This window comes from Ovis canadensis, chromosome 11 (genome assembly GCF_042477335.2).
Source record: "Ovis canadensis isolate MfBH-ARS-UI-01 breed Bighorn chromosome 11, ARS-UI_OviCan_v2, whole genome shotgun sequence".
NCBI lineage: Eukaryota > Metazoa > Chordata > Mammalia > Artiodactyla > Bovidae > Ovis > Ovis canadensis.
The window spans coordinates 62,811,035-62,833,339 of record NC_091255.1 but is presented as its reverse complement, the minus strand read 5'-3'; the positions used below and the strand labels follow the sequence as shown (position 1 = coordinate 62,833,339).

Sequence of the window (22,305 nt, the reverse complement as noted above, 5' to 3'; positions counted from 1 at the left end):
CGCCTGGTGAGATCTGAATGCCAAACCAACAACAGAATTTTTTAGTCTTAGTATATCCCATGCAATATTTAGGATACACTATATTTTTTTCGTTTATCTGAAATTCAAACTTAACTTGGGCAGCCTGTTGTGATTTGCTAAACTCGGCAGCCCTGCTTGGACTACGTCTCTGGAGTGGGGTTTGGGTGTGTAGCGTTAAGAGCATCCACTCTGGGTTCAGGGTCTGCCTCTACCAGTTCTATCTCCCTAACCTCAAGGCCTCAGTTCTTTCATCTGCACAGTGGAGATGACTATCAGGGTCCCTGCTTCACATGACTGCTGTGGGCTGAGATGAGATCAGCCACAAGAAACCTGGCCTGTCCGAAGTACTCCCCTGCTGTGAGGCAGTGGGGACACGGCAGCGGGCCAAGGTACAGCCGTCAAAGCCAGGGCAGGATGCTCTCCTCCCTGCAAAGGCGGTGTGCTGGGGGTGTCGGGTACAAAGGGGCACACTGCCCATGGCGCTGCAGCGTTCAAACTCTGGGGCCCCAAAGGGAAGGGTCCTGCTGGGGGGTTTGGAAGGCAGCCTCTGCCTGTTGAACCCTGGGACTGCTCGAGCCCTCTGACCTCGGAATGAGGACAGACAGGGCCACTCAGAGAGGTGACAGGGCTTTGGCAGGTTCTCCTGGGCCTCTCTGAACCACTACACTGGAAGAGATGAGTGGAAATCACCCAGCTAAGCATCAGGCAGCCCACCAAGCACTCCCGGGCTTGTCTCCTCCTCTGGATCGTGACTTCTGCAAGCCGTGTGGGGACAGAGGTGGTGACACGGGGTGAGCTTGACAAGGCTGGTGGAGGAGGCTCGGGAGGGCCTTGAATGCCAACTCTATAAAACTCGCGTGACGTGTGTATCGCGAGCATTTGCCTGAGCCTGGAGTCAGGCGCACAACCGCTGACAGCAAGCCCCGGATTATAGCTTTCTGGCCTGGGGACCTTTCTGTGCCGCAAAAAAACTTACGAGCACAACAGGAAGATGGCCCGACCGTCTGATGATGGCACTCCCACCATCACAGCTCAAAACACCGGCTGGTGTTCCTTCTCCACATCAACAGAGGGAGAAATATTCAAAGACACTGGGACTTGGGAGAATCTCTGCTGGGAAGTATGGCCCCACCCAGTCCCAGCAGAGCCCCCAACCTCTGTTAACACAAGCCCCCAGGTCCTGCAATGTGTATGCGCCCTGGGTGTGTGCTGAGGGTGGGGGTTCCTCGCTCACTGAGAAGCCTGGGTGAGAGTGGGGTGCTCAGGGACTAAGTCACAGGTCCAGGGCACTAGCAGCCCAGAGGGTGTGTGACCTTGAGCTACTCTTCCGTCGGAAACTGAGCTGCTCACTGCGCCCCCTGGAGGCCAAGGGCACACACTCAGCGGGTGGTCAATGAGCGCAGAAGCCGTGACGTGTATGAAAAGTCTCCTTGGGGTCCAACTCCTTTCATTTATATTCAAACAAAACAGGATCTTAAGCAGGTCAGCATTCAAAAATTATGTAGATAAGAATGAATTCAGACAAACTCAGAAAATGCTAAAACACAACCACTATATTTCAGGCACAGAGAACCAGGCAGAAACAAACTCAGCAGGTGTTCACTCGGCAAGCACACACCTCCTCCAGTGAACTCACCTGCAAAGAAAGTACAGTACATCAGTTCTTCGTTCAACTTCAGCAAGTCTGAACATTCAGAGAATTTAAAACTGTCTTGATACGATAAAATACCCTTCAAAACCTAAAATCTACCTTCCATCCAGAACATGATGTGGCTGGTGCCCACCCTGCAGCGACCCAGCCGCCCCTCTCCTTCCAAGTCTACGGGCTCCATCCCAGTGACTTCCCAACAACCCCCACCACCACCCCAAGCACACCAGGGCATCCACCCACCACCACGAGGGGCCCTCAGAAACCTGCCCACACCAGGCACAGTAAACTGCCCTCTGACAATCCCCAGAACTCAATACCAGCCTGCCTATCCCTTCATTCTCCTCCCATTCTCTCTCACTGGGCAGTCCCCCAGTTTGGCCCCAACTCTTCAGCTCCCCGGTCCTCTCACTTTCATGCTTCCCGCCTTCTGTCATGTTTCATCAGCTGGAAATGGCCTTCACTTCCTCACAGGGTTACATCCCGCCGGGTCCCACTGGAAACTCATCTTGCTGGGGTCCGGCACTTCCTGCTGTCTGCCTCTCTGCACCCCAAACCCCGGATGGCCAGGGACCACGCTTTTCTTGACGTTCCCTCCAAAGCAGAGATGTAACACTTTGACTGCTGTAGGTACTTCAACGTGATGAAGGATCGCTTCTCCATCAGTGTGCTGACAACGAAACAGGCAAAGACAGAAGGAGGAATGATGCTTCACGGAGCAGGCTGAACCACACCAAGGAAATAAAAATGAAAAGCAGTTCCACTAGTAGTTACTGTGTGAGATCCCCAGCAAAGACCAACAGGAGGATTCTCTCCAAGTGGAACTCGTCTCGGCCTCTGTCCAGGAAGTGAAAGGGCTCAGGTGTCACAATTCCAGTAAGGGTGGCACTGCTCTTCCAGTAACTTCTAGACCTGCACTGTTCCACGCAGCAGCTGCTAGGCACACGTGGCCATTTACATTTAAATGAACATTTCAGGGACTTCCCTGGTGCTCCAGCGGTTAAGAATTCACCTGCCAGTGCAGGGGACACGGCCTCGATCCTTGGTCCAGGAAGAGTCCCACGAGCCACGGACCAACAAGCCCAGGCGCCACAACAAAGACCCCATGCAGCCAAAAAAATAAATAAATAAAACAAAATTTCACTCCAGGACTGTGGCCACCCTACTGAACAGCACAGATATAGGCCATTTCCAGCATCACAGAGAGTTCTGCTTGACTGCTGCTCTGTACACAGGGATCTTTTGAAATAACAGTTTTTAGCACATCATCTTGTTTAAAACCCACACTGACCTCCTATAATCCTCAGGACAAGGCTCCAAATCCTCAAATGAGCCGCAGGCCCTGTGTGGCCTGTCCCTTCCCCACCTTTTCAGCTTCTTTTCACATCATTTTCCACTTTATGTTCTGGGCTACAGTGGCCTTTTTTCAGTTCCTCCACTAGCCAATACTAGCTAGGCCACTGGCCCTTTGCACATGCTGCCCCCTGGCCTTCCCACCAAACTCCTACACATCCTTCAGAGCGCACTCAGGGTCTCATCCTCAGGAAAACCTTCCAGTCTCCATCAAGTTCTTTGAGACACGCATTCTTGTAAGACTGTGCTTTCCTTCAGAGCATTAATATCAGCTTGAATTATACTCTCTTTAGGGTTATTTCCCCAACTAGGCTGTAGTTTCCTGAGAAAAAGGTCTGTAACATCTCTGCCTGGCCAAAGTATCATAAAGTATTGAATAAAACAAACATACATGAACACTGTTCATAGGTATTTTTCTTTCAATGAACGTTCTGTTTGCAGTATCATACATGATCATCAAACTGCTGCTAGAATGTTCACACCTGTTACTGCAAATTCAAAACCCAGGAAAAAGTTCTCCTAGGAATTTACTTTAGGTCAGGGTCGGGCTGCCTGGTACAAGGTTGCACCCACAACTGGGCAGGTTCAACAACACAGGAGCCTCTCCCCAGACCACTGGCCTCAGGACCCTGCGTCTCCACCCTTGACCTACCTGGATCCCCCAAACTGACGTCACTCCGAATATGCTCTAGGCTCGCCGCAGAGAAGTAGCAAAGATTGCAATGCCTTCACCCAACCGCCGGGGGCCAGAGAGCTCTCATCATCTCATAAAACCCTGGGGAAAGAGATCCACGTGCTCTAGGAGAATAAATCCCACGTCTGAGGTCAGGGGCGGCGGCCGGGAGGAGCTACCCCACGCCCGAGGTCAGGGGCGACGGCCGGAATAAGTTTCATGGATGTTTACACACCCCCTAAACCTCTTGCTGCCCTTCCTGCCTGGGATCCAAGACTTTTCTAAGGGGTGCAGCGCCTCCTACTGTAGCCCCTCACCCCGACCCTGGTGCCTGAGTTTGGCCTCTTCCGTCCAACACCCAATTTCTATGCTTGGAATGATTCCTGAAGTCCGGTTGCCGGCAGCTTCGTCAGCGCCCCAGGGCGGGAACTGGCGCCGCAGATCAGCGTCATTCTGCGGGTTTGGGGTAAGGCCAGCGGGTGGGAGCGAGCGAGCACAGCAACTCTGACACGACGGAACACGTGGCGGCCTTGCCTTCCCAATCTAAAGTCAAAAGCAGGTCCGAACACGCACTTCCGGCCGTAAGTGACGGCTTACCACAGAGACGGCAGCTAGAAGATCTCCTTAGCTCTGAAACTGGGTCCTCCATGGCCGCCTTAAAGGGGCCGCAGCCGCGAGATGTTGGAGAAGAGCGCCCTAGCTTGGAGGGGAGGGCCCTAGAGCAAGTGAAGCAGGAGGCCAGCTAGGTTTCTGGAATGGAGCCGCATCCCGAGGCCGGGGATAGATACAATGATCACTCCTGTTTTCCAGGTGAAAAGAGCCATGCTGCAGAGAAGGTGAATTACTCTTCCAAGTTTGATCAGCCAGGAAGCCATTGGCCCTCTCTGTGCCCACAACTGGGCAGGTTCAACAAACAGGAGCCTCTTCCCAGACCATCGGCCTCAGGACACTGTGTCTCCCCCCTAAACCTACTTGGAACCCCCCCCCCCAAACTGACGTCACTCCGAATATGCTGTAACCAGCAATCTTGGAATCTGCCTTTAGGCTGGGCCGGCATTCTGGTTAGCCACAGGCCCCCTCCACTCCCTACTGCTTTACACTGGTTGTTCACTTTTATACCACCTGCGGTCCCGGGAGGGTGCTTGAATTTGTGACTTGGGGAGTCTCCAGGCTAAAACCCCCAACGTACTGGCTTTCAAATCCTTCAGAATCTAGCCTTGTCTGCCACCACGCTCTCCCTTCCTCAATTACAGGGACCTTCTCACCCTGCCCCCTCAACTCCCAGCTCCGCCAGCCTCATCATCCTGCAAGTCTTGAAGGACAGGGTTTGTTTTTGCACGTGTAGTTCCTCACAGAGCCCGCACCTGCGTGCTGCCCACTCCAGGGGGGGGTGGGGGGAGGTGAGGCAAGCCGTCAGACAGACTCTGTTTTGCTACTTACAGTGTAGTTTAACTCATGGGCCTCTATTTCTCTGTATATGACATAAAAAGGCTGCAGCAGGTCCCAGCCTTCATTTATCAGTAAATCTCTGTTTGTAGATGCAATATGTTTCAGAAATCCAGTAGTTAATACAGATAAAGTTTTTATTTTACTTTTTTTCTTTTTTTGAATCCACCACGGGTGTACATGTGTTCCCCATCCTTTAAAAAGATAAACTTTTTAAAACCCAACAACAAACAGACAAAAAAAAAAAAACCAACAACAACCATTAAAAAATGGACAAATAATTCAAATTTGTCTCCAAAGAAGACATTCAAATAACTGATGGTCACATGAAAAGATGGTCAACGTTGGGGCTTCCCTGGTGGTCCAGTGGTTGGGAATCCACCTGCCAATGCCGGGGACATGGATTCAATCCCTGGTCCAGGAAGATCCCATGTGCCTCAGAGCAACTAAGCCCACGTGCCACAACTACTGAGCCCGCGCTCTAGAGCCCTTGCTGCTGTGTCACTTCAGTCGTGTCCGACTCTGTGCGACCCCATAGACGGCAGCCCACCAGGCTCCCCCGTCCCTGGGATTCTCCAGGGAAGAGCACTGGAGTGGGCTGCCATAGCCCTTATGCCACAACTAAGGAAGCCCGGTGCTCAGGGGCCCGTGCTCCACGACAAGAGAAGCCGCCCCAACGAGAAGCCCGTGCACGGCAAGGAAGAGTATCCCCTGCTTGCTGCAACTAGAGAAACCCGTGTGACACGACAAAGATCCAGCACGGCCAAAAATAAGTAAATAGATAGTTTAAAAAAAAAAAAAGAGAGAGATGGTCAGCATCTTTAGACATCAGGGGAATACACATCAAAACCACAAGGAGATGCCATTCATATCTAGTAGGATGGCTAGAAGCAAAAAATCTGAAAATGAGAACTGATGGGGAAGAACACGAGAGAGCCCAGAGGGAGGGAGAAGCCAGATGACAATCAGGAGCTCAGTGTGGCTCTTTCCCTGGTGGCTTTCCTGGTGGGGGCGCCCGGTAATTTTCCTGGAGAAATGCCTGGAATGGGAGGGAGTGTGCCTAGAATAGCAGGAATGCCTGGGCTCAATGGAATTTTTAGTGATCCAGAGATTTTCTTGCAGCCATGCAGGATCCAGAAGTTACTGTGACCTTCTGGGATATGGCTCAGAACCCAGCAAAGATGTCAAAATATCGGAGCAACCCAAAGGTTATGAATCTCATCGGTAAATTGTCAGCCAAATTTGGAGGTCAAGCATAAAGCCCTTCTTTTAATTTCCTTTTATCTTTTGGGGCCTTTTTGTTTGTTTGTTTGTTTGTTTTCTCTAGGCATCATACCTTTCTGACAAATAAAGCCCCTGCTGAAGGAAAAGCAACTTGGACCACCTAATGGATGTCACAATAGTACGAACCGGCATATCTCTGACCTTCTTATGAAGAAAGCTGGGGTACTTCGAAGATAATTCCTACTCCTCTGCCCCAAATGCAACTGAAACATTCTTACAGTGGTTTGCCATTAGGGTGTTCATCAGATAAGTTTTCCTACTAGAAATTAAAATCTTTAAACAATTTTTAAAACTTAAACATATCTAAAACAAAAATTTTAAAGAATAAATAATAAAAAAGAATATGAATTTGTGGAAAAAAGAAACTAGATAAAGTAGGAGATGCTCTGGGGGAACCGAGACAGCCCCATGAGGCCTTGTACTGGCCTGGTTCCAGAGGTTTCCTATAAGTTCTGTGGACTGCAGTTACCTCAGATGGTATAGAATCTGCCTGCAAGGCAGGAGACCCAGGTTCAATCCCTGGGTCAGGAAGACCCCTGGAGAAGGGAATAGCTACCCACTCCAGTCTTCTTGCCTGGAAAATCACATAGACAGAGGAGCCTGGCGGGCTACAGCCCATGGGGTCGTAAAGAGTTGGACAGGACTGAGCAACTAACACTTTCACAGCCCAGAAAGCAGAGGTGCCGCTGTGGGACACCCCAGGACCCTTCCAGCTCTCAGGTCCTGGATCCATAGCGTCAGACACACATCCCGGCCTTGGGGGAAGTTATGGTTTAGGGGAAAGGTTTGCATGAGACCCAGTGCTAGAAACGCTACAGGGAAATAGAGTTTCCAGGAACGACTGGTGACACGTAACTGTCCAGATCATTCTGCATTATTCCCAGGGAGGCAGGACAGAGGGCCCTCCCGTGGAACAGTCTCTAGAACACTGGGCGTTAAACAAACACGTCTTTGTGTCCTGTCCTATTTCCATCTGCTGAAGTGCTACCTGGATGTGGGTTCTTTCTTTAATATATGATTTTTTGCTTATTTATATTAATTCTTTACTCTACTGGGTCTTTGTTGCTGCGCAGGCTCTTCTCTAGTTGTGGCGAGTGGGGGCTACTCTTTGTTACGGCGCAAGGGCTTCTCACTGGTGGCTTGTCTCGTTGCGGAGGGCTCTTGGCACATGGGCGTCCGTAGCTGCGGAGCTTGGGCTCAGTAACTGTGACTCCAAGGCTCCAGAGCACAGGCCCAGCAGTTGTGGTGCATGGACTTAGTAGACCCACGGCATGTGGGATCTTCCCAGACCAGGGATGGAACCTATGTTTCCTGTATTGGCAGGTGGATTTTGTTTTACCACTGTGCCACCAGGGAAGCCCCTGGATGTGAGTTCTTAACACTGAAACTTCAGCTTTTGTCTGTGACTGCACCTCTAGACAACAGTCTTCATTTTTTCTTTTCCTTTTCAACCATGTTGTGTGGCTTGCAGGATCTTAGTTCCCTGACCAGGGTTGAATCTGGATCCTGGCAGTGAGAGAGAGAGAGGAGAGAGGCCCCAGGGTGAGCAGCTGCAATACATTCCCTGTACAGACAGAAGCTCCGTAACAGCAAGAGAGGAGGCTGGGCCCTGCCCCAGATGAGAGATGAAAGACCACACAATCCTCATTCTTGAAGTCAAGGAGACTTGCCTGACTACACATGCGCAGAAAGGCTCCTTGGAGGTCAAAAAGGGAGAAGGGCGCTTCCCCACAGTAAGTGATGCCAACCTACCCCTGGGCCTCTTTGTAGAATCCATCCTGGTTGAGAAATGCACACACATGGGAGGACCCTGACATGTGCCAAATACAGACAAGGCAAAACACGGTGATTGGACAAAGGAAACCTGGAAGAAATGCCCCCATGAAAGCGATTCAAACTACCACAAGGGCGCGACTCCCTCTCTCTGAGCCTGCCAGTGTGGCCATCCGCATGTACTCTTTTCCTCCTAATAAATACTTTACAGTTTCATTACTTCGTTCTGTCTTTGTGGGAATTTATTTCTGCAAAGCCCTACAGGCCAGGGCCTTGTCACTGGCCCGCTGGTTCCTTGTGGTCTGTGTGTGTGTGTGTGTGTGTGTGTGTGTGTGTGTGTTAGTCACTCAGTTGTGCCCAGCTCTTTGTGATCCCACGGACTGTAGCCCGCCAGGCCCCTCTCCATGGAATTCTCCAGGGAAGAACACTGGAGTGGGTAGCCATTCCCTTCTCCAGGGGATCTTCCTGACCCAGGAATTGAACCTCAGTCTCCTACACTGCAGGTGAATCTTTACCATCTGAGCCACCACGGCAGCCCTCCTGGTGGTCTAGGGGCTAGGATTCAGTGCTCTCACTTCTGTGGCCTGACTTCAGTCTCTACCTGGGAATTGAAACCCTGCTTCAAGCCGCTGCAGGCTGAGGCCACCCAAGATCAAAAGCGCCGAATCCTGACCACTGTACTACCAAGGGATTCCCACGACATCAGTCTTCGCTAGTTCTCCTACGTGACAAGTGTGCTGGGCACCTGAGCAGGTGGTGGAGGGAAACTTTGAACCCACAGGAGGAAACTCGTGAGAACACTCCGTGTGGCTGATGGCACTCCTGCACATGGCTCCTGGAATGTCCCCCAGCTGTCTCCTGATCACTCCGTTCCAGCCCCTCTGTGGGGTTGGCCTCCGCTGGTCGAGGCCTGGTGACAGCGCCCTTATTTTCCCCAAAGAATACATGTGTTTATATATAACAGGCTGCTCCGCCCTGTGGATGAGCCTTACCATTTACGATGTTTGTTCCTCTGGATTATGTAAGAGGGTTGAAGCAGGCAGGTCTCCAGTCTTTCCAAAAAGATGCTACTTTAATAGTTGTTGTTTAGTCATTAAGTCATGTCTCTTTTCCGACCCCATGGACTGTAGTCCACCAGGCTCCTCTGTCCATGGGATTTCCCAGGCTAGAATACTGGAGTGGAATGCCTTTTTCCTTCTCCAAGGGATCTTCCTGACCCAGGGATTGAATAATAGTAGCAATGCACAATTAAACATGTGGACTCTAAGAAGTCATTTTTCTTATGTTAAAAATGGCCCTGGGACCCAAAAGGACTATACATTACGTCATTCAGTCGTGTCCAACTCTTTGCGACCCCAGGGACAGTAGCCCACCAGGCTCCTCTGTCCATGGGATTTTCTAGGCAAGAGTACTGGAGTGGATTGCCATTTCCTTCTCCAAGGGATCTTCCCAACCCAGGGATCGAACCCAGGTCTCCCGCATCGTAGACAGATGCTTTACCGTCTGAGCCACCAGGGAAGTCAAAGGACTATAGCAGAAAACAATAAAAAATGAGCTAAAGAGTAGTTCAATCAAGTCAAGATTTTGAGCTTCTTTCTTTGTCCACTAGAGGGTGATATCATACACCGGACTGTGCTCTCTTTTGTAATTCGGTATAGAGGGTTTTTTTATTTTGTGGGAGTTTCTTTGTTTCATTTATTTATTTACTTTATTTTGGGGGTTGGTGATTTTTTTTTCTTTTTTCTTTTTTTGGAATTTAGTCAAGATTTTATTTCATCAGAAAGTTATGCAGAAGAATTAACCTGCATGGTTAGGCTCTTTCTTAGAAATCTGCCAGGGTGTCCCAGCTGCACAGAGTCCCCGGGAAGCATTCATCATGTCACAGGCCAGCTGAACACTTGGCGCTTGGGGATTAGAGCACATCGCAATGAAGCTTTCTGGCCAGAGTCATTCCCAGTGACAACAGGTGGTTCTACTCAGCATGAAAGATTTTCTTTGATGAGGAATCCAGTGCAACACATACCAGAATTTGAAGTCCCAGATAGGGTGTTAAGGGTTCAGAAGTATCTCTGGCCAGAACATTGCTCATATTTGACACTGAAGGGTACAAATCAAGGCCAAAAGAAGTTTGTACAGAGCCCGTGTGGTTCAGATGGCTGATTAATATCTGCTGGAAAAATGATGTTGATCTGGAAAAAAAAAAGTTACAACTCTGAAAGTGTAATTTTAAGTAGAGTACTACACGTTCTCTGGTTTATGAACCTGGTGACAGTTTTCTGATGGATTGAACAAATATGGAACACTCACTGCTGGCTGAGTGAGGCCAGGACAGAAAGCAAGACCGAGGTAACTCATCTTCGCGGAGCTGACATTCTAGTGCAGGGGAGATAGTGAAATCATTAGAGTCCTGGGGTCACGTGATTGTGAAGGGGGCTTGGGGGATGGGGAGAAATCCGGGCTAGGAAGGAGTGGAGGGTGAGGTTTGCAATTTCACTTATTGTTTTTTATTCCCCACCCATCCCCACACTGCTCAGCCTGTTGGATCTTAGTTCCCCGGCCAGGGACTGAATGCATGGCCCCTGCAGTGGAAGGAAGGAGTCTTAACCACAGGACCACTAGGGAGGTCCCTGCAATTTTAGTTAGGGTGTTCAGGAAGGGCCTGAATCTTTAATCTTTAACAAAATCCGAAAAGAAGTGAGTGGATCACGGGACACCCTGGAAGAACATCCCAGGCAGAGGAACAGCCAGCGTGGAAGCAGCAAAAGCCACCAGTACAATGGACGGTGGGCAAGAAGGGTTTATGAGCAGGACTGCAGGGAGCTGGGGACCAGGTCTTGCAGGATCTTGCAGGAAATTGTGAGACTTTGGCTTTTACTCTGATGAGTATCAGTAGCTCACAGGTTCCCTTTTCATTTTTTAGGGACCTTTCCTGCTCCCCTGCACCCAATAAAGTAGTTGATTTTAGACGTCTTTCTTGCTCTCGTACTAACAAATTTGCCCGTTAAGCTGATCCCAGATCAGGGAGAGTTATCTTTGCCTTGGCAGTTAGAGGAGTCTTTCGCTCTTGGCTCTGTTGAACTTGAACTTTGGTGTCCTGAGATGAGTGACATGGAAAAATGTTTAGATGTGATGAGTAAAGTTCCTGGGACAAATGACCTTCTTTGCAAATGAACACCCTTTGCCCTTCCCCTTGTAGATGAAGTCAGAGGCTACCTGAATGCCTGCCCGTCTCATCAGCAAGGGTCCTGGTCCCAGGTCACTTGTGCAGCTTCCACCATAGCTCGAGTGCTCTGTGATTGTTTTTTTGCCTGTTTCCACCTCATAGGAACGGTGTGCTTGTCTCTTGACCAAAGTGTAGAAGTGTGTCATTTAAATCATTCAATTCAAATGGCTCAGATGGTAAAGAATTTACCTGCAACGCCAAAGACCTGGGTTTGATCCCTGGATTGGAAGATTCCCCTTGGAGAAGGGAATGGCTACCCACTCCAATATTCGTGCCTGGAGAATTCAAAGGACAGAGAAGCCTGGCAGGCTACAGCCCTCGAGGTCGCAAAGAGTCAAACACGACTGAGGGACTAACACTTTCACACACACTTTCACTTGACCATCCGGAAAACTAGAAAAAGCACGTCCCTTTATGATAGTTACAAGTGTACAGGCTGGTTGTGGTTGTCCGTGGATACACATAATGAATACGTTGAAAACAATTAGTCATTCTGATTTTTTTTTTCCAATCAGTTTTGCAGCTACAGCAGAAAAGGAGGTCTTTATTGCAAATTTAATTCAAGTGGAGCTGAGAAAGTCATTGGAAGCTCACGTGTCCCTTCTGCCTGTCAGCTGTGCAGTTGGGTGATGGTTACACAACACCGCTTTAGGTCGGCAGCCTCCGGCAGTTGGACATTGAGATTACTGTATCGAGTTAAAAAAGGACTACTGTTTTCTTTCAACAACAAATTCCTTGTTAACAAAACCAAGATGTGGGGTCTTTTAAAATTTATCTTTTAATTAGAGGAAAATTGCCTTACAATGTTGTGTTGATTTCTTCCTTACAACAACGCAAATCAGCCATAATTGCCAGTTGGCAAAAGTGGTAAAGAACGTGCCTGCTGATACAGGAGGCGTGAGAGATCCTCTCACGAGTTTGATCCCTAGGTTGGGAAGATCCCCTGGAGGAGGGCATGGCACCCCACTCCAGTGCTCTTGCCTGGAGAATCCCAGGGACGGGGGAGCCTGGTGGGCTGCTGTCTATGGGGTCGCACCGAGCCGGACACGACTGAAGCGACTTAGCAGCAGCAGCAGCAGTGTATGTATATCGATGCCACTTTCTCCCTTTGTCCCACTTCTTTCCCCCTATTATGTCCACCAGTCTGTTTTCTTTATCTGACTCTGTTCTTTCCCTGAGAATAGAATACCACTTAATACCATTTTTCTAGATTCCTTATATATGTGTTAATGTACAATGTTCTTCTCTTTCTGACTCGCTTCACTCTGTGTAACAGGCTATAGGTTCATCCAAGGATGTGGGCTTTTCATAACTGACTTCCATCAGCAGCTACGTAAGCTGCCTGCTTATGGGACAGAATTCCTTTAGAATTCCACCTGTGCGGGCTGTCCCCTCTGAGTCAAATTTCCAACATTTGTGGCTACTTGCAAACTTTATTAGGTTGTCACTTTCTGTCATGACGAATTACGGTAATGAGCTATGGGCAAAGCTTCCAAAAATCCCCTTCACTATTGTGCTGTCTTTGTTCCCAATTACTTGAGAGTTGATTACCTCTTTGTAAGTTAATAGGGAGAAAGAAAAAGAAGATATTAAGAAGTCAAAATGAAACAAAGGCCTCATTTCCTCTGGTCATGTTAGATTTATATCAGCACTGCTGGGTGTTTGTTTTTAGTTCAGTTTTGTGTGTGTGTGTGTGCTCAATAAAGCACTAGTTTAAAAATTCATAGGATGGAAATGCTGGCACTGAACAGCAGTTGCCTGCTTCCCACAGCCCTCTCCACTCGGCTTCACTTCAGTTCAGTTCAGTTCAGTCGCTCAGTCGTGTCCAACTCTTTGCGACCCAATGAATCGCAGCACGCCAGGCCTCCTTGTGCATCACCAACTCCCAGAGTTCACCCAAACTCATGTGCATCGAGTCGGTGATGCCATCCAGCCATCTCATCCTCTGTCGTCCCCTTCTCTTCTTGCCCCCAGTCCCTCCAAGCATCAGGGTCTTTTCTAATGAGTCAGCTCTTCGCATGAGGTGGCCAAAGTATTCGAGTTTCAGCCTCAGCATCAGTCCTTCCAATGAACACCCAGGACTAGTCTCCTTTAGGATGGACTGGTTGGATCTCCTTGCAGTCCAAGGGACTCTCAAGAGTCTTCTCCAACACTACAGTTCAAAAGCATCAATTCTTCAGCACTCAGCTTTCTTCACAGTCCAACTCTCACATCCATACATGACCAAAGGAAAACCCACAGATAGCCTTGACTAGACGGACATTTGTTGGCAAAGTAATGTCTCTGCTTTTTAATATGCTGTCTAGGTTGGTCATAACTTTCCTTCCAAGGAGTAAGCGTCTTTTAATTTCATGGCTGCAGTCACCATCTGCAGTGATTTTCCTTCCAAGTTCACTTATCTCCCTGTTTCTTTTTTTCACCACATCTCGTGACTTGTGGCATCTTGGTTCTCCCACCAGGGATGAACTCACACCCTTTGCAGTGAAAGTGTGGAGTCCTAACCACTGTACTACCAAGGGATTCCCTCATCTGCCTGTTCCTTCCTGTTTTGTTTTTTTTTTTAATATTTATCCAGTACCTGGCATATTGCAAAAATTATCTTATTATTGTTTAAACATGTATTTATTTACTTGGCTGCTCGGGGTCTTGGCTGCAGCACATGGATCTAGTTCCCTGACCGGGGTTTGAACCCAGCCCCCTGTACTGGGAGTGCCGAGTCCTAACCACTGGACCACCAGGGAAGTCCTTTCTCTCCCTGTTTCGGAATAACGGGTATGCTGCTCTTTTTGACTCACCTTCTTCATCCTGGCCTGTTGCCTTTCTTCCTGGTGGATTCAGGCTGGGCTCTCACCGCCTCCCCTCTGCCCTTGCTCCCAGCACAAGCATCTTATATCATCTCTGTTTTCACCATTCAGAGGTTACACTATTGCGCATGTGCAAAACCACTCTTAGTTTTTAATGTTCCCCTATAGTTGTCTTACTATTTCTTTGGCTGAGCTTTCTTTGAACCTCTTGCTGATTTTTCCTACATTTACAGTAGCCTCTTAGCATAACTTGACACAAGCAGGTCAACCACATTAAGTAATCTATGCATTCTAATTTTTAAGTACTTATTTATTTTATTTATTGTTGGCCTGCGCCAGGTCTTAGTTGCAGCATGCAGGATCTTCAGTCGAGGAACATGAGACCTAGCTCCCTGATCAGGGATCTTCAAATCCGGGCCCCCTGCATTGGAAGCACAGAGTCTTAGCCACTGGACCACCGGGAAAGTCCCTAACTTTTTTTTTTTTTAGATGAGAGAAAGAAGACTTAAAACAATTTAGTTACAAGTATCTGTTAAAGTTTTATTACAATCTTGTAGGCAAGGGGAGAGGCCCCTGTAGGGCAAATCAGAAGTTGATTTTTTGGTTGCAACCAGAGCATTCATGCAAAGAGTTGACTCATTGGAAAAGACTCTGATGCTGGGAGGGATTGGGGGCAGGAGGAGAAGGGGACGACAGAGGATGAGATGGCTGGATGGCATCACTGACTTGATGGACATGAACCTGAGTGAACTCCGGGAGTTGGTGATGGACAGGGAGGCCTGGCGTGCTGTGATTCACGGGGTCGCAGAGTCGGACACGACTGAGCGACTGAAATGAACTGAACTGAACTGAACTGAGAGATTATCATACTAAGTGAAGTAGGTCAGAAAGAGAAAGACAAAGACCATATGATATCAATGTGGAATCTAAAATACGACACAAATGAACATATCTATGAAACGAGAAAGAGGGCTTCCCTGGTGGCTCAGTGGTTAAGAATCTGCTTGCCAATGCAGGGGACACGGGTTCAATCCCTGGTCTGGGAAGACGCCATGGGGCAGCTAAGCCCGTGAGCTGGAACTACTGGGAGCCCCCATGCCTAGAGCCCGTGCTTTGCAACAGAGAAGCCACCACAGTGAGAAGCTGGTGCATTGCAACAAAGAATAGCCCCCGCGAACCGCAACGAGAGGCAGTCTGCAGGCAGTGCAGCAAGGAGAGCCCGCGCCAATCATTAATCTCAAGAAAAGAAACAGAATCACGGACGTAGAGAACACACTGGTGGCTGCCAAGGGGAAGCAGGTTGAGGGAAGACGGAGTGGGAGGCTGAGGTTAGCAGACGCAAGCTTTTATATATAGAACGGATGAATAAGATTCTACTGCATAGCACAGAGAACTGTATTCAATATCCTATGATAAACCATACGGAAAACAAATATTTAAAAAAGAATGTAAATATAACTAAATCACTTCGCTGTACAGCAGTGATTAATACAACTTACAATTGTAAATCAACCATATCCCAATTTTACTTTTTTCTATCTTTTTAGTTTTTTAATTAATTTCTTTTCGGCTGCACTGGGTCTTCATTTCCTAAAGGAGATCAGCCCTGAGTGTTCATTGGAAGGACTGATGTTGAAGCTGAAACTCCAATACTTTGGCCACCTGATGCAAAGAGCTGACTCATTTGAAAACACCCCGATGCTGGGAAAGATTGAAGTCAGGAGGAGAAGGGGACGACAGAGGATGAGATGGTTGAATGGCATCACCGACTCGATGGATATGAGTCTGGGTAAACTCCAGGAGTTGGTGATGGACAGGGAGGCCTGGTGTACTGCAGGCCATGGGGTTGCAAAGAGTCGGACACAACTGAGCAACTGAATTGAACTGAACTGAACTGCTGCACAAGGGCTTTCTCTAATTGTGGCAAGCAGCGGCTACTCTCTAGTTCAGGGTGCAGGCTTCTTATCACGGTGGCTTCTCTTGCTGTGGAGCACGGGTTCTAGGGTGAACAAGCTCAGTAGTTGTGGTGCATGGGTATAGTTGCCCCACCGAATGCAGAATCTTTCCAGACCAGGGATCTGGGAACCTGTGTCCCCTGCATTGGCAGAAGGATTCTTAACCACTGGACCACCAGGGAAGTCCTGTGCTTCAATTTTTTAAAAAAAGAAGCTCATTTTTAGGTAGGTATATTTTCTAAGAAAATATCATCATAAGGCTAAATAAGAATCACTGGCTAAAGGTCCAGGCAGTCAGGTGGGTGGGTAGATAACTGGCTTCCTAGATAACTAGCCTTATGAATTTCATCAGGAACACTAATCTCTCCTGAGAAGGAGGGCATGAATTATATCAGGCTAAAAGCCTCTGTCTCAAGTCTGGTTCAGACCAAATTTTTTTAAAAAGTAGTCCCTCTTTTTGTCTTTTTGGCCTGGGCATCATACTCGTTTTGGTTAAACACCTGACTTGATCAAGAAGGCCCATCTGGTTATGTTTTTGTTCTAGGAGCAAAATGAAACTGTCCTCGTTCAGTGCTGGTTAGTTGAGGATGGCATCACTGACTCAATGGACAGGAGTTTGAGCAAACTCCAGGAGATAGTGAACAACAGGCAAGCCTGGCATGCTGCAGTCCATGGGGTTGCAAAGAGTCCAACATGACTGAGCAACTGAGCTTGACACCAGGCAGCCAAAAGGCCCAGTTCTATTGGGTTACAGGTGCAAAGAGGCCTCAGTGGGGTCGAGTGGACTTTGGAGCTGGATGGCACTGCCTTTGGACCACAGAACCACCATAGTTCTGTCCTGCGTGTGGCCTCTGCTCTTGCTCTTCCGGCCCCCGGTGTGCCTTTCGCTCCACCTTCCTCCACCCGATGCTCCTTGTGATTCTGCTCTCAGTGCCGGCCCCACCAGTGTCCCCTCCCCTCTCCTCCAAAGGTGGGGACCCCGTGAGCTCTCCTTGAAGGCCTCATTTTTGTGTGTTTTACTTTTAGAAGGGGTCTTCTCTCAGCCAGCCAGTCTGTCCCAGGGTGGTGGTGACTGGCTTGTTTGCCTCTCTATACCCAGTGCCTGGTATAGTGCCTGAGTGTGCAGCCCACATTTGTGAGTGACAGGTGGACACTAGCCCAGGATCCTGGGCAGTCGCCGGCCCTCACTGAATCCATGCCCTCCTAGGAACATGAGAGGCTCAAGGAGGTGACATCTGCAAAGCACTTAGGACGTACTAGGCCTGTAATAGATTATGCTTACTATCCTCTTTTCACAATATAATATCTACTTTCCTCTTTTCATTAGATAATATCTTTTTATTAGAGAACATTCCAATTAAGCCTCAAAAGGACTAAATGAGGGGACTTCCCCGGTGGTTTAGTAGTTAAGAATCTGCCTTCCAATGCAAGAAACAGGAGTTCTATCCCTGGTCTGGAAGCTAAGATCTCACATGCTACAGGGCAACTAAGCCCACACGCCACAGTTAGAGACAAGCCTGCTGGCTGCAACGAAAGATCCCACGTGCTGCAACAGAAACACGACCTGGCTAGATGAATAAATACTTTTAAAAAAAAGGACTAAATGAGGGTAATTAAAAAAAAAAAAAAAAACAATGGATTTCACTTCTAAAACAATTATTCATTTGCACCAGGTCTTAATTGCAGCATGTGGGCTCTCAGTTGTGGTCTGTGGGATCCAGTTGCCCGACCAGGGATCAAACCCACGTCCCCTGCATCGGGAACATGAAGTCTTAACCACTGGACCACCTGGGAAGCCCCCGAGGGTAAGTTTTGACAAAGATTCTTCATTTGACCAAACTTTCCTCAGGCCCTGGGCCATCCCCTAGGCTGCACCTCCCTGTAAAATCTAGTTTTAACAAAAGTCTTGCCGAGTTACTTTAACCAGAACCACCCCCAACCCACATCTTGATACTGTGATCAGATTCTTGACCCTTCACCAACCCCTAGGTGATGTCTGACCCCACCCCCACCTGGCCTGCCTTCAGTAAGAAACCTGTTAAGTCAGTTCAGCCAGAACCACCACCCCCCCACCCCCCCCCCGTACCTGACATAGTTTTTGCTCTCAGTAATTTTCCATACACTCCCACTTGCCCACACTGTATTCCTAATTGAGCCTAGTCTCTCTCCCCCACTGTAAAATCCCCTTGCCGTGGTCTCATACCCACCGTGATAGTCTGGAATCAGTTCTCTTAACCATGTCTAACAAGGGTTATTGAGTAATTGTTTTTAACAGATAACAGTAAAGACATGAACTCCAGTGTCAGGGATGAAAAATGTTTCTTATATGCTCTTATGTTTATTGCTCGGGGTCCTGCAAATTAAAGACAATTTATTGAGAGAAAAGGCATATTTTTAAAATTCACCCAGGTATGCAGAAGTTCACGAAAAATGTGACTCAAGGAGGTAGTTAGAATTGGGGGCTTGTAAACCAGAGGATGGGATGGTTGGATTACCAATTCAAAGGACATGAGTTTGAGCAAACTCCAGGAGGTAGCAAAGGACAGGGAAGCCTGGCGTGCTGCAGTCCATGGGGTCGTAAAGAGGCGGACACAGCTTAGAGACTGGACAAAAACAGCAAACCATCTTAAAAGGGAAGGGGCAGGGAAGGGGAAGGACAATTATGGGGAAAAAAAGGACTTTTTCGGAAAGACAAATGGGCCTTTAGGAGAACAGATGAGAGCTATGGTAGTTTTGGAGCTTTCCGGGTAATACTAGTGGTAAAGAACCCACCTGCCAAAGCAGGAGACATGTGGGTTTGAGATGTGGTTTTGATCCCTGGGTCAGGAAGATCCCCTGGAGAAGGGAAAGGCAACCCACTCCAGTATTCTTGCCTGGAGAATCCCATGGACAGAGGAGCCTGGAGGGCTACAGTCCACAGGGTTGCAAAGAGTCGGATGAGACTGAAGCAACTTAACTTTCGGGAAATTCTCATTTGGGTGTGGACATCTCTTCTCCAGAAAGAGGAGTCAGTCTTCCCAAGTTGTGATCAGAGCCTGGGGAGGGGATTTGTGACTATTGAATTCTTTGAGGGAAGTTCTGCTTAGGCATATAAGGGAGAATTCAGAAAATAAAACAATGACAAACTCTTATTCTGGATCCCTTCACCAACCTTTTTCTTCTCTAATTTTGGTACAAATCAAGGAAATCACCGTTTACTTCCCTTTTCCCAAGTAAGAGGAAATTGAAATGACTCAGATCCGCTCTAGAGGCAGGTGGGGTCAGGCTCAGGGCCCTTGTTCTGAGTGTCCCCATGCTATGCCCTCACCTCCCAGCAGCTGACTCACCTGTGAGTCCTTGCTTGGTAATAGTTCCACTCTGCGAAAGGTCAGCAGCTCGTGCGTCACCTACAGGGTTCATTTGTTCCCCTAGGCATGCGTTTACTATCAGGGGATTGCTTACCAAGCAGGGGGAAACAGCTGCTCTGTGTGGGGTTTTAATGACTTCAGATTCTGGAGCAGAAATAAAGAATCTTATTTATTCAACCAACTGCACACTAGACCCACAGGGGAAGATACCAAAAGCCACAAACCTAAGACAGCTTCCACCTAAGGACCACTTAGGGCTTCCTCACTGGCTCAGCGGTAAAGAATCTGCCTGTAATGCAGGAGACCCAGGAGACAAGGGTTTGATCCCTGGGTCGGGAAGATACCCTGGAGAAGGAAATGGCAGCCCACTCCAGTATTCCTGCCTGGGAAATCCCATGGACAGAGGAGCCTGGCAGGCTACAGTCCATGGGGTCGCAAACAGTAATGAATGACCATTTAGCCCACACATGGTGCTGGGCTCGCTGTAGCACCGGGATTTCATTTCCTCCTGGAAACAGGTCTCTGAAACTGAAAGGTTCTTTTCTCTGCTTTGTAGAGACAGGGCCTGGGACACAGGGAAAGCCTCACAGCTGGTGAACTTGGAGCTTGAATGTGGGTCGTGTGCAACTCTCACAACCACGTGAAGTGAAGAGTCTCATTTGTTTGGTTTTTAAGCCAACCAAATGTAAAGATGATAACAGAATTTTATTTTAAATCTATTTATTTACTTATTTATTTGGGCACATGGCATGCGGGATCTTAGTTCCTCGACCAGGGATTGAACCTGCGCTCCCTTCAGTGGACGTGTGGAGTCTTAAACACGGGATTACCAGGAAAATCCCTGAAAGTCTATGTTCTCTCTCCCTTCTGTATGATTTGCTTTTCGTGCCTGGCATTGGAAGCCTATACTGTTCCGTATATTCTAAAAAGAACTGAAATAATCCACAAGTGCTTAGTACCTAATCATTTCCAGCCATCAGAGTCCCCAGTTGCACTTCGGTTGAGTAGGCTCTTATCCACTACATTAGCTAAACGCAGAAAATGCCAATATCCTAATATGCACATTTTTGGAAAGTGGCGTCATAATTTGTCAGCCTACAAACATTTTCCTTGGAATACTCTGGGCTCCCCTGTGTTTCTCGATTCCGTGATGTCTGTGCAAACAGTATAATAGCTGGAACCAACTTCAGGCCAACTGCTTTGGTTTTAACTTTTGCCATGTTACCCAGAATAGAGGTGTGGACTTGTTTACTCAGTTTTTGCTGAGGAACGTTCTTTATCTTCCAAGGAATACAGGGAAGTGTTCCTGTCTAGAACATGAGGTTCTGAACACTGGCTTGTCAGCTGGAGGAATTAGACAGTTGACTGAACTCCGAGAGGAAATACCTTCTTGGTTGCTGGGTTGCAGGGAGAGGAAGTGGCCGTATTGGGGAACTGAAGAAAAAACAAACAAACAATTGTTTCAGGGACGTCCCTGGTGTCCAGTGCTTCCACTAAAGGGCTCACAGATTCAAACCTTGGTTAGGGAATTAGGATCCTGCATGCCTCATGGAGTAGCAAGGGAAAAAAAAAAAGAAAACAGTTGTTTCAGCAGGAACAGTCTTCAGTGTCCTCCGGAAAGCCTGGGTCTTGCAAGGATCTGTTAGAGCAGTGGGTCCAGTGATCACAACTTGTGAAGATCCAGCTAGAACGCAGTGTGTGTGTGAATTTTCATCCCTGGTCCACCTACTTCCTTGAGTAAAAGAAACCTGATGTATCTTTGATAATTAATTCTTAAAATTATCCCCAAACTGGAAGCAACCGTTGACAAAAGGGGAAAACGGATTAAACTAATTATGGTCCAGCTGTACATCAGAAAGTTACTTATGATATTTTGAAGAGCAAGGAAGAAAGCAGGTTTTAGCATACTGTATGGTGCCATTTACAGCTCTAGAGTGGGTAGCCTATCCCTTCCCCAGTAGATCTTCCTGACCTTTACAGCCACAGAGCCCTAAGTCAGGCAAAAGTATTAATAATGCTATGGTGATAGAGGTCAGGAAAGTGGTTATTTGGGAGAGGGGTACATGCACGGGGCCCCTGGAGTAGGAAGTGGCACCTCACTCCAGTGTTCTTGTCTAGGAAATGCCGTGGACAGAGGAGCCTGGTGGGCTACAGTCTATGGAGTCAAAAACAGCTGGACCCAACTGAGCAACTGAGCACACACACAAGCATACACACCGGGCAGAGGAAAGGGAGTTTGGGGAACGCAGAGTGTTCTTTATCTCGATCCACACGGCTGTTGAGCATCTACGTACGTGAAAACAGACCTAAAATTTGTGCTTTTCACTATGTGCAAGTTTGTTGCTCACTTAGTCACTAAGTCCTGTCCGGCTCTACTGTGACCCCATGGACTGTAGCCAGCCAGGCTGTTCCTCCCATGGGATTTCCCAGGCAAAAAAACCGGAGAGGGTTGCCATTTCCTTCTCCAGGAGATCTTTCTGACCCAGAGATCAGACCTGTGTCCGCTACTTGGCAGGTGGATTCTTTATTACTGAGCCACCTGGAACATCCCATGTGTAAGTCTGACCACAATAGAAAAGAGAGCACTGTGTACATACTGATGTGGTTTCATTTAGAAAGTTCACGAACAGGAAAACTGGGCCATGTGCAGAAGTCCAGAAGCGCCACGTTTGGGGAGGGAGCAGGACAAGGGGGCTTCCGGGGGGCTGTCGTGTTACAGTTCTTGACTGGAGCTGTGGTCACACAGGTGTCTTCTCTCTGTGATTGTCAGCTGCACGC

The 22,305-nt window shown here is 48.2% G+C and overlaps 1 long non-coding RNA gene and 1 other non-coding gene across 3 annotated transcripts; both read right to left on the bottom strand.

Annotated features, from left to right (window-relative positions):
- Positions 1-1,556: 1,556 nt before the first annotated feature.
- Positions 1,557-4,282, bottom strand: LOC138415367 (uncharacterized). 2 transcript variants are annotated; one of them, XR_011247206.1, is made up of 4 exons: positions 3,931-4,282; positions 3,675-3,797; positions 2,082-2,339; positions 1,557-1,657 (listed from the first exon to the last, which is right to left on the bottom strand). It is a non-coding gene; the product is annotated as an uncharacterized lncRNA (long non-coding RNA). The 2 variants fall into 2 exon arrangements; XR_011247207.1 differs by having other exon boundaries at positions 4,013-4,258.
- LOC138415559 (small Cajal body-specific RNA 16) lies at positions 3,452-3,638 on the bottom strand. Its single transcript, XR_011247312.1, has one exon. It is a non-coding gene; the product is annotated as a small Cajal body-specific RNA 16 (non-coding RNA).
- Positions 4,283-22,305: the final 18,023 nt, after the last annotated feature.